The following is a 16,304-nucleotide window of genomic DNA, read 5'->3' as shown; positions in this document are numbered from 1 at the left end:
CTTCTGGAATAGAGTGTCGTTTCTCATTCTCCGATCACACGTTGAATTTCATTTTTCGCACATTCATCGGACGATTTCCGTAAAACTGCCTATAACTATATTTTCTTTGATTCCGAAAGAATTTCTATTTGTTTTAACGTATTTCCTTTTAGATGCATTTTCTTTTAAATCTCAAGCAACTTTTTAATTTGGCCTTTTTAAAATATGTGACTATGCTCGGTTTTTTTTTTTTTTTTTTTTTTTGAAAAACATTTGAAAATAGCTATTTTTGAATGTTTACATAAAACAAATTGAAAAATTAGTTATGAAAGTGAAACATATCAGTTAAGTAGTGAAAGTTGCCTAAAAATTAGAAGAAAAAAAAAAACTTGGGGAGTGGATTAAAAAGAGGTATAAAGCAAAAATCTCCTAGTTTAGAGGTTTATCAAACGATTTGCTTAAAATGTTGCAAATAGCTTAAGAAATATATTACCTAGCTCCTGAATTTAAAAAATAAGCTATATTTCTATTTATTCTTTAAACATTGAGGTTCGATTGATAAATAACATGAAATTATTACCTTTTTTCCCCTCACAATGTGAAGCACTAAAACAACTATAAAATATTTCTAAATGAATAGATTACTTATTCTATCGTCCAAGAATGCAAAAGTCATTGGGAAATTATATTAAATTTGACAAAAAAAATAAAATAATAAGCATTGGATTTTTAGTTTATGAGGTTTTTCGTAAGAAAATTCAATCAAAGATTAGAATTTGAGAAAATAGTATCTAAAGATACAAAATAGCATTAAAACGCGCGTAAATGCAAGTATAAAAGTCAGTATAACTTCCTAAAACATAAGACTTAGAAACAAAATTCTAACAGTTTTATAAAAAAGTCTATTCAAACATTACATTTTTTTAAAAATTCAAAATTTTGCAAAAAAAAAAAAAAAAAAAAAAAATCGGCTTTCTAATGTACATTAAAAAGCTACTACAGAACAAACCTGAAACGTTTAATACATTCCTTATAAGAAGACTACTTATTGAAATGATTCGCATCATATGACTTCGTGTGTGTGTGTCCTGATTGGATTTTATCGCCCCCCCCCAGGGATACATTGCAAGAAGAGTAAAATCTTACATACGATCATAGATAGATCATTTAGCTGAAAGAGTATGAAAATGATTGTGATAGTGAAATCCTCATTTTCCCATATTTTTTTTCAGATTTCAGATAGAATAGGAAATGAAATTAGGTGAATTGACGTCCTTGAATAACTATTGTACTAAAAAAATTTCAACAGCTGCAATAGCTTAGAAGTTAGGAGCTGAAAAGTGACTTTCACCCCTCTAAATTTCGACTATTTTTACCATGGTCTGCATTGCCAAATTTAAATGAATAATTCTTTTTAAAAAAAGTTTTATGCTTAGTTTGAAGTTGTTTAAATGCACGTAGATTAAAGTTTAATAACTTGAACTAAATTAATTAAATAAAAGTGAAGATATGGAGATATTTATTGGCAATATCATGTAATAATGGTTAGCATTAAAAAATTTTAGAAACTACATTTGCCTTAGCTCTTTTGAATATATTTCATTATAATTATTCACTTGTTTCTTTAAATGTGATGATATAGATCACGTTAAATATTTATTTAGCATTCAATATTGAATTATGTGATGTCAATACAGTCATTAACTATGGTCACTTTAATATGGATTATTTTATTTATTCATTTATTTGTCTAAGAATCGAAAGAAATTTGAAAATATTAACTTAGATTATAAGGAAACTACTTTAGGCATGCAATTTGACGAAAAGAATTATTTTCTTGGAAATTGGCACGAATGCGAGATGAAAGTATTGAATTTACGCTGGCGAGGTGTAAAACATTGAAGAAAAGCTACAGATGTTTTCGAAAATTCATTACTAAAATAAACTGATGTTGCTAAGAAGTATGGAATTTCTCAGTCAACGGAAGTAACTATTTTGTGAAAAACTAATAATAATAACAAATTGAAAATGTTATGGAAAAAAAATGAAGTGAACAGCAAACGAAAACGATTCAAAGACGTCTTTAATGACATTGTTGACAAAACTACCATAAGCTGATTCTAAAAGATGAGCGCGCAAACTTTCCCATTAATGGACCAATGATATCCACAAAAGCAACAAAATTTCCGTCTTTGTTATACAACAATGATTTAAAAGCTAGCAGAGAATATCTTTTTTTTTTCCATGAATGGATGGCTTTTGTCTTTTGGTCTGCTTCTTATGTAAACCTTTATTGTTAATAAAAATTGTAACAAAATTTCTTTCTTTAAATTCTTTCCTCCACAAAAAAAACTAAATAAATAATCTTTGTCTCTACTAAGATTCTGTCTAAATCTGTACTAATATTCTACAAGCCAGGCCGTTCCTGCTAGAATTGCCAGATTTGGCACATATATACTTTGGAAAATGAAAATGTGCACAATTCTGAGCAATTTTTTGTAATTTTAATTAATTAAAAATGAGTCAAATTGCCAATATTTTTTTCATCATAATTTCCTAAAATATAACACATAAAATAATATTTTCGTCATTTAAAAATTCAAAAATTATCTTTTTACTATCACATTCGATGCCGTATTATTTTTTTTCTATTTTTAATTAATTTTTAAAAATATATTAAGCATATTTTGCAACAACATATTTTAGTGTTGAAATGAAACTCCAATGGTTTGCACTGTTGCTGATAATATTTCTCCTGGCTTTTATTTATTTATTTATTTCATTGTTGATTATCAGGATATGAAGGCTCACTTTCCCACGTTGAAAAGGTTTCAATATAAAGGAATGTTTCCAATATATATATATATATATATATATATATATATATAATTTGAGGAAAATACAATTAAGATTGAACTTTATAATGAAACAATCGTGAAATTTTTTTTAACTGCATCCATTTCTTTTCATATGATATCATTATGTGTATAAAAATGAAAATAGAAAATTAAGGATATAGCACATCCAAAAGAACGGCGCGATTCTTTTAAAATAATATAAGCTATATGTCTATCAAAATTTCTTAAAATATTTTGTTTAAAAATATTTTGTTAAGGGAACCATTAAAATCAAATTGCGTAAAATGTTTAATTAAAAATTTTAAATCTTGGCGGACGAAATACTCGCCAAAGTGGCTAGCTTAAAATATAAAACAAAATTTCATATTAGCATCTGTATATAGAATGAATCAACAAAAATGATAAAATTAGTATATTATATATATATATAAGTACAAAATTTATAAACATTTAGATAAGCAAATATTTAAAACGTCTATAAAGATAAATCTAGAAAAATATTTTCTCCGATCTTTATAATATCGTTATAAACAGGTTTTATTGTTTGTAATACGAAATAAACAGTATTCGTTTTATATAATACGAGCCAGTTTTATTGTATATATATATATGCATAAATACAGAAATTTGCGGCACCTCGTTATCTCTTCAGCAGCAATTAATCACTAAAAAAGGATTTGGCAAAATTTCAGTTAGATTTTCAATTTAAAATTAATCAAAACTTAACCTCAATACCTTCGAAGAATATTATTAATCAAAAACTATTTTTATACTATTTTAAAATTCTACACGTTGAATCATATCAGTTTTGTCTCCGAATAAAAAATGTATACGAGAGATATACAATTTCGTATACATAGTAAATATACATAGTACTGTATATTTACTATTTATACGAAAGAATACAAATTTAATTTTTATTAAATTTGTATTCTTTCGTATACATAGTAAAGAGAAAGTATTGCAATCGTCAAAAAATTTGAACTCGATATTTTGACGAATTTTCACGCTTTAGACCTTTTTGAGTTCGAAGAACACATTTTTGGAAAATGTTCGTTTGTCTGTCTGAGATAAAAATAACTCAAAAACGCTTTTAGCTAGACAGACGAAATGTGTCAAGCAGTTTTTATACCAAATTGGTATATTTCTATCAAATTTTGAGAGGAAGTCTGTCTGTCCGGTTGTTTTAATATAAATCAACACTATAATTATAAAACGAAGAGTTCGATACATAAAATTCGATACACAGAATTAACATGTATAGTCTAGACAGTTATCAAATTTTGAGCCAAAACCAAAAAGGGGTTGACCGGTCTCTACTTTCAGAAACATAAACGCATAACTCAAAGACGCAGTGAATTAAATATATCAAATTCGGTATGCGATTTTGTGACTACAAGTGTAGTTTTGTGTCAATTTTTTTTTCTCCAATCAATTGGGAAAAACGTATCAAAAACACAAATTAGATTTACAAACACAAATTCCGCATACCATTAATTATCATTATTACAATTTTGCGGCGATGATTTAAAAAATATTATTGCACGAAAATGAATTTGACGTCGTTTCAAAATTTATAAAGTTTTCTTTTTAATGATACCAATTTAATAATCGTGAGAATTTTTCCTAAATTTTATTTTTAAAAAATATTTATTTATCAAATTTCCAATAATAAATTATATTGCTGCTCTGAAATTTAAATCGTTTGCACAATTTCATCGCATATTTAATTGCATTATTTTTTTTCCATTGTTGAAAGTTAAAAAGAAAATTTCTGCTTAATTCGTGTAGTTTGCATGACAAATCAAAAAAGGGAAATTACAATATCGCGAAATTCAAAAGATTGTTGAATCAGATATTTATGTTTTCTATAGCAGCTTGGCACTGTCTATGTTAGAAAGGTTCATGTGTACAATAAACAGATCTTAATTAAGATTATTAAAATACCGTGGCTTTAGTGTCAGACAGTTTGAAAGAATTATGAACATGAAATTGTATCTGAATGATATATCTAAAATCAAATATTTTAATACAGTTGGTAGCCTAAGGCGGCTAGTGTTTACTAAATGTGTGAATGAATTCTTTTTAATGAATATCATCGCAATACGCGTGAATAAATAATGTAAGAAATACAGTAATTAAAAATATATATAAGATATTGTTGTAAAATATATTTTAAAATATTTTTTCATTTATTAAAATCAGGTAAGTGGTGATAAAATTGAAATTACTAAAAAGCTAATGAATGAATTTTTAGTACTATAAAAATAGTTTTTCTTCGCTAACATCCTCAAAGAAAGAAAAAATTGGAAATTTTGATTAATTTCACTCTATTTTGTGTACCACATGCTACCACTCAAGAAACTACGTCCAAACTTGGTCCCCTAGAATCAACGGCTTGCCCTGTAGTGTGTTGCGTTTGATCGACTTGCAATTTATAGACAGCTGCCAACCTGCACCATAACCACGCAAAAATAAATAAATAAATAAGTAATAAAATATTACACAAATTATTAGTTTCAAAAATGTGATAAGAAAAAATATTTAGATAGGTGAAAAGAGTTCCAAAGTAAATTAGACTTTTATGAAAATTTGGATGGTTCTTTTATAATTGTTTATAACAATTTCTGCTTTTCTATTTCCTAAACACCCTGTTCTGAAAAAAATAAAACAGGTAGATGAAAAAATTTCTTCAAACATTTCTTTAAACATAATAACTGACAAAATATAATTATAATATAAAAAGTTTACAAAAAACATAATAATGAAAAAAAAAAAAAAAAAAGATGCAAAATGGAGGGAAAAAATGATGCAAAAAAAAACCCCACAATAATACAAAAGGTTCAGAAGGTTTAGAGAAAATAAAATCATACAAAAAAATGATGCAAAAAATAATGCAAAAAGCAATAATAATACAAAAAGTTTAGAAGAAACATAATGATGCAAAAAATAATAATAAATAAATAAATAATGCAAATTGCAAAAAAAAAAAAAAGATGCAAAAAATAATAAAGGTTTAGAAAAATTACAATATAACGATACCTCGCTATAACCAAACGATAATAATTTTTTTTGTCACTTAGGAAAATAAATATTATGATTTTGGGCTTTCATAATGGAATCAATTTATGCTCTCGTGATGTGCCGCGCCTATTTCATTTCGGAATCCAATACGTACTCTGCAGGAGAAATAACGGCATGCTGTCATGTAAATATATAAAACAAAGTGAAATTCGATGTTAGATGATATATGCCATTCATTTGATTCACATGATTATGATGTAAATTAATTTTTCTTAGTCTCAATTAGCTACTGATTACCATTCACACAGCAAAGATGATTAATTGTGACCAAATAAAACGCAGAACTTTAGATTAAAAAAAAAACATTAATTATTTACAAAATTTTCTAACCACAAATTATAGATACTTCATGCTATTATGAGAAACTTAAATGAATTAATGAAACTAATTACCACTTAATTCTTAACACATAAATATAATAACAAATGGATATCTTATTTAATGTTCCATACATTGAAAAAAAAAAAACCAGACTGCTGTTGAAAGACATACAAAAGCAAACGCAGTAAGTGAAAGCATAACATGTACAAGCATAAAAAGGATATAAAAAAAAGTAACAATACTCCTGCACGAACGAACAGTAAGCGTTGTCATGCTTAAGAGGTAAAAGGGAAAGACCAAACATACGTTAGACGTCATGTAGTCACGCAAGATAAAGTAGAAGTTTCAGCACTGAATTTATCTCATTGGTGTTGGCAACATTTTTGGAAATTCCATATTATTTAGAAATTTACTATAATCACTCACATATATGAAAAAAAAAAAAAAAAAAAAAAAAAAAAGTTACTATATTTGAAAGTTAAATTTTTCAACAAAGTATTTGAAAGTCAACAGTATTCTTTCTTATAAAAACGTTCTTAAAGAAATTTCGGAACAAGAAATACATAAAATCAAGTTTAAGAAGCACAATAAAATTCAAAACAAAATATAATTTATCAAAAGATTATGATATTGTGACAAAATTAGAAATTAAACATCCTAATGAAATTGCGAGACAAATGTAGATTTGTTTAAAGCTTTAAAAACGTGAAGATGATTAAAAATATTTCACTGAAAATTGAAGGATTTTTTTTCTTTTTCATTTAATAAATGTGAAAGATACAATTTTTTATATTAACCATAAATTTAAACCATTCTTTTTTAAATAACTTTTTAATGCCATAATTCACTTAAAAATCAGAAGTTCACTTTTGAAACACTATATAAAAAATTTATATAATACTTTCAATAACTTCTTCGAATTCTTAAAATTAATAATAATAATAAAAAAAAACCAATTAGCTACGTATTCTCAAAACATTTCAATATTTGAAAATTGATTATGAAAGGCAATTTTGATATAAAAACTATAGGAGAAAGATTTTGGCATTGCTTCATTTCATTTACATTTAGCATCATATTTATTAATAATTTTGAAATTCGTAATACATTCCAAAAGGAATATTTATTTTAAAATAATATAATAGTAATAAACAAAAATATGACATAAAAAACTATTATTGATAATCATATAAATAGAATAATAAAATACATTATCAATCTTTCGCCAAACGCTTGGTTGTTCAAAATATTATAAAAACATCTTTGAATTCATTCCAACAAAATTTTTAATTGATAGGAAATGTGAACTAAAATTAATAACTCATTAAATCCAAAAATCGGATGAAAATAATCGGTCCCTTTTATATCTTTAATATATTATTCCGAAGCATACATAATATTAAACAAAAACGAAACTAAAGAAAATTCAATTCAAAACAATTTTTACAATAATCCGAAATGGCATCACGCAAGTTTTGAAACTTGTGCCGACCCCCCTCTCGGCGGGCCGAAAAAGAAAAACAAACTTTGCGATGTTGCCGTAAATGAATTATCACACCCCTTCCTTCTCCTTTAATACCGAGCGTTTTAAGCATCACCGCTTAATGCGCAAAATGTCAGCGCTAGCTCTACTCCAAAGACCCTAACAAAATTTAAGAAAAACACTCTGCAACTTAGCAGACGAAGCGCCAACCACGATACACATTTCCCGCCAAATGTTATGATAAGAGAACTCACCCTTCTCCTTATGATGCTTCTCCTATGCAAAGATAAAAAGGCAGATATGTAAGCCGTCGCATATGATCAAGGTTACAGCTGAACGCAGACGCCGATATGGTAAACAGTGAGCAGCGGTTCGGGTGATGAACTTTTTGCCGATGGATGGCGCACCTGACAGTCGAGTTCGCTGCCAGGTTTACTCTCTTTCCTCCGGAGCCGGCCGAATGGCAATATGACTAGTGATAAAGATATGGACTTTTTAAACAAAACTCAAACGCACTTTGTAAGATTTATTTTGCTTCAATATTTCGTTTAAAGATTTAATCCATTTTTAAATTATGGTTTATTGTATATCGAATAAATTATGGAAAACGTTTAATGTTAACAGAAAAAACACAATTCATGGACAAATAAAATTTCATTTTGTTCATTAAAGACTTTCTTTGTAAAGGTGATAAAAGTGCCAAATTAATTTGAATGGTGAAATAATGAGCTCTTTAGGTTCATTGTCATTATTATAGCAGTCTTCCGACAAACAGAATAGGGATCTATTAAAATAGAATACATTCAGGTATTTGAAACCATCGTATTCATTCGAATCATCAATTTGAAATTAAAATTTTGTCTTACGCTACAAGTATTAAAAGCAATTGAGTTTTAAATAAAAATTTCATGTACCATAGAATTAAAGAAAAAGAAAAGAGCACAAAAGTAATTCTTAAAGACTTCTTTTTTAATTAAGAAAATTAAATACAATCTAAATGCATCCGATATAAATTTTGGTAAAACTATAACTAATGTTTAATACCTAAGTGGATTGTTTTTTCAGAAACAAAGTTTTATGCATTTCAACCGAGGAAAAGCTATATCATTTGTCGGTCTATTTGAATTGCTATCTACGGAAAAAAATGAGCCATATCTCCTTATTTACTCATCAAAAATCGAATAAAAATCCAAAATGAAAAAGTGGGTATATAAACATGCCGTAAATAAGTAACCATTTGTTTACAAAAAGATGTTTGTTACAAAAATTAAAGATTGACTTATCAAAATATTTCTTCTTGGAAACTACAACGTTTCATTTTTTCCCCCATCTTTCGGGCCCACCAAGCGAATTCTGCGAAGAAAAAAGTCTCGTTATTTAGATGCAATCCAATTATCAAGCCAATTTTTAGTATCTGAATGGAAATTGAACCTCTCTCCTGAAAGGGTATTCTGTTTGGAACGAAACAAATATTAAAATGAAGAAACAACATCTTGTGAATACGGCAAATTGAAGAACACATCCCAACGAAGAGATTCGAAAGCGTCCTCCATTGATCTGGTAGCTAGTGGGCAAGAATTGGCAACTGAAAAGCAACATTTTCGTACCGTTTATTCTGAAAGCCGCTATTATTCGTCGCTATATTCTGAAAGTTGATCCTTTAAAGCTTCATACAAATCGATCAACTGTTGCTTGTATCGGTCATCATAGATAATTTGATTGGGTGGCAATAGCTAATAACAAACTTCTTGCTCTTTGTCAAGTGTATAAATATGTGTGTGTGTGTGTAATGATATTTTAAAATCTAATTTAAACTTAATTAATTTAAAAAGTTTTGTCAAGTTTAGCTAATATTAACTTCATTCTAAAATATTCTCTTATTTCCTGATCCCATTCCACTTTTTCTCTTTACTAAATGCAACAAAAGCTCTGTGAAAATGCTTTAGTCAGCGGTTCCTATACTCCGAGTGAAGGGATGAAATACTGCGCAAATAAGCACATTCTTTTAAAAGATCCCTATGATTCTCTTACTTGTGACTAACACGTGTTAGAAATCTCTATCAGAATCCCAGGGATAATCAATTTCTTCCTCTTTTCCCTTGTTCTGCTTTTATGCCGCGCTGTGAGCGGACGTGCCCTGTCCACGCCTCTTGTAAATTAAACATGCCACCCGGGATGGATTAAACCTACGTGTGAGTGTGTGTGTTTATATATATATATATATATATAGTAACCAATCTAAAGTAAGAAATATTTTGAAAACGAAACTAAAACGAAAAACGAAACGAAATAGTTTCGGAATCGCAACTAAAAGTTATTTCTTATTCAAACTAAAATCAAAAAAGGAATAGGAAAAACACCATATTATTTAGAGAGTGCAAATGCAGCTACTTCTAAAACACAGATGAATTTACACAAAAGTAATAAAAACCAAGTTAATAGAAAAATCAAATTAAACCAAATAAAAAAAGAATCCGGCCTGAAGACTTTTTCAAGGGTCACCCTTACCCCTGAATCCCTGCCTGAGGATGATCCTTGAAAATATCTTCAGGCCGGATTCCTTTATATATATACTAGCCGCCTTTGGCGACCAGCCGGTTCGCCAATCTTAATGTTCGTTTAAATTTTAATAATTAAATATTTTACGTAATTCCTACTTTAATAGATTCTTCAACAAAATATTTTAAAACATCAAATTTTGATAGTCATATAATTCACTCATAATATTATAAAGGCCTTCAGTCATAACGTAATATTATCTCTCTGATTTTCTGTTAGCTCTCGTAGAATTTATGCTTTAAATTAAAGTGGAAAGAATTAATCTGCAATTAATATCATAATAATTTTTACTGAAACAAAGCATTTTTTTATAATATGATTACTGATAACAGAGTCACTGAGCGTTTAAACTTTATGGGCACTAAAGAATATCTTTCTTCATTTATGTAATATCTCAAAAATTTGTCAACAAAATTTTCTGAAATTCATCATGAACAGATCGATTCATTAACAATGTTTAATTTTAAATGCATCAAACACTAAGAAAATAAAGCGAATCGTTTAAAATAATCGGTCGAACACAGGTTTAAAAAAGGTACTTAAAAAACGATGTACTTAAAACTATAAGCATATACAAAAAATATATAACTAACATAAATACAATTTACTTACAAACGCATGCAACTAACCTAAAAATAATTTAAATCATCCGTTGGTCGTCATGTCAACAATCAGAACGCAATGCGCATGCGTGAATTTTCTTCGCCAGTTACGTTAAAGCAAATGCGTGAATTTTTCTACGTCAGTTGGGGTAACTTTAGGCAGATTATACATTTTTAATTTCCTTTATTCTGTGTTATTTTAATTCAAAAGTACTTCAGAAGGAATCTGAAACATGGATTAATTAACAATGTTTCATTTTAAATGCATCAAACATTAAGAAAATAAACAGAATCGTTTGAAATAATCCGCCGAAAAATGTTAACCCTAGCCTCATTACTGTTGGGAGGAAAAAAAAAACTGAAGCCTTACTCATTTGGCGGTGGGGAAAATGGAAGATTTTTTTGGCGGAAAAGTTGGCGGTATGGAAAATGGAAGATTTTTTGGCGGGAAAGTTAGTTTTTACTTAATAATTAAAATTCTAATTAAAATTTCAAAAAAAGGGACCCCGGGTGCACATTTCCGACCTCTAAGGTATACATGTACCAAATTATATATATATATATAACTTCATTCCACATACTAATTTTTAAAGATTGCTTTTCAAATACAAGTTCCCTTCAACTTAATAATGCAGACAAATAACATTATTAACATATCTATTAAAATCGGAGGAGTCACAATACTATTTGAGTTTCTTAACAGTAATGAAACATATTGATGAAAAATAAACTTAAAAACATTTTTTAAATTAAAAATAAACGAAAACTTTACAATAATTAAATAAGTATCATTAAAAAGATTTGAATTTATTCTTTAAATGATTTAAAATCCTTTTTGTACTGTAATAATTTCGACAGTTATGAAATAAAAATATTAAAATTTAGTTTAATTTTTAATCAATCAAAATTCAATTCAAAGTTTCTAAGAAATCGCTTCCATGTGACATATTCCGAAGTACATCTACACCAAATTTAATCATTTTAATTTATACTTCTACATCCTACAACTTGATTCCTAACGATCTGTCTAGAAGATCTCAGATACTTACATTCTTTTTTATTACTATCATTAGTGGAAATTAGATTTAAAATTTAGTCTTTTTATTAGAAGACTTTCTAATTATTCAAAGTGAATTATAGTGGTATTCAATTCGGATAATCAGGAATTCTGCCAGAATACTACAAAATTATGTTCCAGTTAAAAAAAAAAAATAAATAAATCCAATCAAGAATTAATTGCAGTGAATTTTAAGAACAGGATTTTAATTAGATTAGTGATAATAATGTAAATTAAAAAAAAGTTAAAATTGAAATCTGTAAAATTTTTCACTATAAACATGTGTTTAGTACCCAAACTTTATAACAGCAAAATATGTTGATATTTTTTCATGGCATCTTGTTTCTTATCTTAGTTGAGGAAAAAGCCTAAACAAATTTTTATTTCTCCCAAAAAATTCATAGATTATTTTTATGTTGATATTTTTATGATTATGATTATTTTTGTTATTATTAAAATATGTTTATATTTTTTCATGGCATCTTGTTTCTTATCTTAGTTAAGTAGTTAAAGTATAGACGCATTTTTATTTCTATTAGACAGTTCATAGATTATTTTTATGTCTATGATTATTTTTATTATTATTAAAATATGTTGATATTTTTCATGGCATCTTGTTTTTGATCTTAGTTAAAGATAAAGCCTAAACAAATTTTTTTTTCTGCCAGAAAATTCATAGATTATTTTTATGTTGATATTTTTATGATTATGATTATTTTTGTTATTACTAAAATATGTTTATATTTTTTCATGGCATCTTGTTTCTTATCTTAGTTAAGTAGTTAAAGTATAGACGCATTTTTATTTCTATTAGACAGTTCATAGATTATTTTTATGTCTATGATTATTTTTATTATTATTAAAATATGTTGATATTTTTCATGGCATCTTGTTTTTGATCTTAGTTAAAGATAAAGCCTAAACAAATTTTTTTTCTGCCAGAAAGTTCATAGATTATTTTTATGTTGATATTTTTATGATTATGATTATTTTTGTTATTATTAAAATTTGTTTATATTTTTTCATGGCATCTTGTTTCTTATCTTAGTTAAGTAGTTAAAGTATAGACGCATTTTTATTTCTATTAGACAGTTCATAGATTATTTTTATATCTATGATTATTTTTATTATTATTAAAATATGTTGATATTTTTCATGGCATCTTGTTTTTGATCTTAGTTAAAGATAAAGCCTAAACAAATTTTTTTTCTCCCAGAAAATTCATAGATTATTTTTATGTTGATATTTTTATGATTATGATTATTTTTGTTATTATTAAAATATGTTTATATTTTTTCATGGCATCTTGTTTCTTATCTTAGTTAAGTAGTTAAAGTATAGACGCATTTTTATTTCTATTAGACAGTTCATAGATTATTTTTATGTCTATGATTATTTTTATTATTATTAAAATATGTTGATATTTTTCATGGCATCTTGTTTTTGATCTTAGTTAAAGATAAAGCCTAAACAAATTTTTTTTCTGCCAGAAAATTCATAGATTATTTTTATGTTGATATTTTTATGATTATGATTATTTTTGTTATTATTAAAATATGTTGATATTTTTATGATTATGATTATTTTTGTTATTATTAAAATATGTTGATATTTTTATGATTATGATTATTTTTGTTATTATTAAAATATGTTGATATTTTTTCATGGCATCTTGTTTCTTATTTTAGTTAAGTAGTTAAAGTATAAAATTAGTTAAAATATAAATATATTTTTATTTTTACCAGAAAACTCATGGATTATTTTTATTTTTTATTTCAAGCATCAAAAATTATTTTTTTGATAACTTAGGACTTAGTCTTCTATTGACCCTTGGATTTGCAAATCTCGGGTCTCTTTCTCCTGGCATTCGAAACTTTCAAAAACAAATATTTATATAAGCAGTTTTAAAAAGCAAATTTTAACAAACTGTCATAGTAAAACTCTTAACTGCAGATCGCGTATTAAAAATTGCATAACTGAGATAGAAAAGTTATTTTAAACAAAATTGCGAGCAAATAAATTAATAAAATTTTCTTCTTCTTTCTAAATTATATTTAACAACAGAATAGGCTAAATATTAAAAACATGAAGCACCAGAATTTTTTTTAGAATTATAAAATAAGATTTTATTAAACTTGCAAATAGTTATCAATTAAAAATGTTGCTAGAATAATATTACAAAAATAATTTAAAAAACAGTTGATTTTAATTTTAATTAGTTCGATTTTAAAGCCTTCATAATTAAAAGAAAGCACAATATCAAATAACTTTCAAAATTTTGGAGGAAAAAAAAAGCGTCAGTAGTTTTTCTCAAAATTCACTCGCATACTCTAATAAATTTGTCATGCAACATGACGCCATACATGGCATTGGCGTACAATAATTATATTTGGCGTGAATTTGGCATTTTTACTGAATCTATCGTGTCATCTTGGATGAGTTATTCTGCAATTAATCCCTGGCATGCGATAAATAGAATCCGAAAAACGAATTTATGTTTTAGACACGCTTTTCTCGATCGACTAAAACAAAAATTTGTACAAGACTGCACTAGTAGTCACAAAATCTCGTACCAAATTTGTTATATTTAAACCAATGTGCTTTTGAATTATCGCGTTTACAAGTTTCTGAAAGTACAGACCGACAGACAGTTACAGTTAGTTGGATTTGGCTCTAAACTTGATATGTATCTACACTATAGATGTTAAACATGTGTACCGAATTTTACTATGTAGTTCTCTTCGTTTTGTAATTATCGTGTAAACTGATATTCAAACAACTGGACAGACTGACTTCATCAGAATCTGAAAAAGGAAAATCTGCAAATTTGGTGTAAAGACCATATACCAAATTTCAACCCTCTAGCTTAAAGCGTTTTTGAGTTATCTTTGTCACAGACAGACAGCCATACGGACATTTTCCGAAAATATGTTTTTGACACTCAAGGTGGTTTAAAACGTGGAGATTGGTCGAAATCTCGAGTTCGAATTTTTTGACGATTGTTCTACTTTCTGAGTATGCGAAAAAGTTTTAAAAAATGAAAAAAATTATTAACGCAATTTTAAATAATATTTAATAATAGAATAGACTAATTTTTAAAAACATAAAGCGTCAGATTTTTTTTTAGAATTATAAAATAATATATTAATTAACTTACAATTGCTTATGAATTAGAAACGTTGCTTGAATTATATTCCAAAATTAATATAAACAACGAAGTTAAATGAAAGCACAACATTAAATAACTCTCAACCTTTTGCAAAAAAAAAAAAAAAAAAAAAGTGAGCGCTTGTCTCTTTTACACTATTAATTGCCTTTTTAAAAATTCGTCTTTGACGGTCTCTAAAAACATTTGTTTTTTGTATATAAAAATAGTAATATACAATTTTTTGATTCAAATTCTCGAGATTTTATTCGATGAATTTTGAATGAAACTTTGTTATTCCAAAATAGCAAATGACAAATTATAAGCTGTTGGAATTCTTATCTTTTAACGATGAAATTATTCTGCATTCTCATATACGAAATATATGAAATAATGAATACGAAATATACGAAATAATTATCTCATATATGAAAAAAAGATTGGTAATCATCAAAAAATTCGAACTAAAGATTTTGACGAATCTCATACTCCTCTGAATGCGAAAAACATATTTATGGAATTATGTCCATCTGTGAATACGATATCTCAAAAATGCTCTAAGCTAGTAGGAGAGTGAAATTTGGTTTTAAGTCTTTACAAGAAATTTACAAGTATCAGACAAATTTTGAACGGAATTCCTTCATACGAAGCATGCATGACTGCCTCTGCATGCAAGTGAACATAATAATTACAAAATGTAAAGGGATGCATGGATGAATTTTGAACCCCTCTGGGTTTGATTCTATCAACAGTTTGACTATCTGTACATTTTCATTCATGTAAAAGCGTTAACTCAAGAATGTAACCACTTAAATAAATGAAACTTAATTTTTCATTTTGGTATTAAAATTGAAATTCTGAATCAAATTTTGATTTCAATCGATCGATCAAAAAGGGTCGAAAAAACAGCATGTTTGGTTTTCTTCACTGCGCTACGAAGCAAAAAATGCTCATATGCGAGATTCTGAAAATAAAAATCTGAAAAATGGTGACTGCATTCACGTTCACGTTCACGTTCACATGACATTCCCGCTCACGTTCACGTTCACATGACATTAACGTTCACGTTCATATAACATTCTTGCCCAGTGTTCCTAATTTTTATACAAGTTGCCAAAGTTTTTAGCAGGGAGGTTTATTAACAATGATGAAAAAGATAGCTGCATGCTGATACATAATATCATTACAGAACATTGGATAAGGAATAAAATAAAAG

The 16,304-nt window shown here is 27.0% G+C and overlaps 1 protein-coding gene across 1 annotated transcript in view; it reads right to left on the bottom strand.

Moving 5' to 3' along the window:
* LOC129957049 (MDS1 and EVI1 complex locus protein EVI1-A-like) overlaps positions 1 to 8,067 on the bottom strand; it is a 169,489-nt gene extending 161,422 nt beyond the window's left edge. Inside the window, exon 1 of the mRNA XM_056069173.1 lies at positions 7,980 to 8,067. The gene's annotated coding sequence lies outside the window, so the exon portion shown is untranslated. The remainder of the gene's footprint in view (positions 1 to 7,979) is intronic.
* Between the last annotated feature and the right edge of the window lie 8,237 nt (positions 8,068 to 16,304).

This window comes from Argiope bruennichi, chromosome 11 (genome assembly GCF_947563725.1).
Source record: "Argiope bruennichi chromosome 11, qqArgBrue1.1, whole genome shotgun sequence".
Lineage (NCBI taxonomy): Eukaryota > Metazoa > Arthropoda > Arachnida > Araneae > Araneidae > Argiope > Argiope bruennichi.
This window is presented reverse-complemented; position numbering and strand designations above follow the sequence as displayed.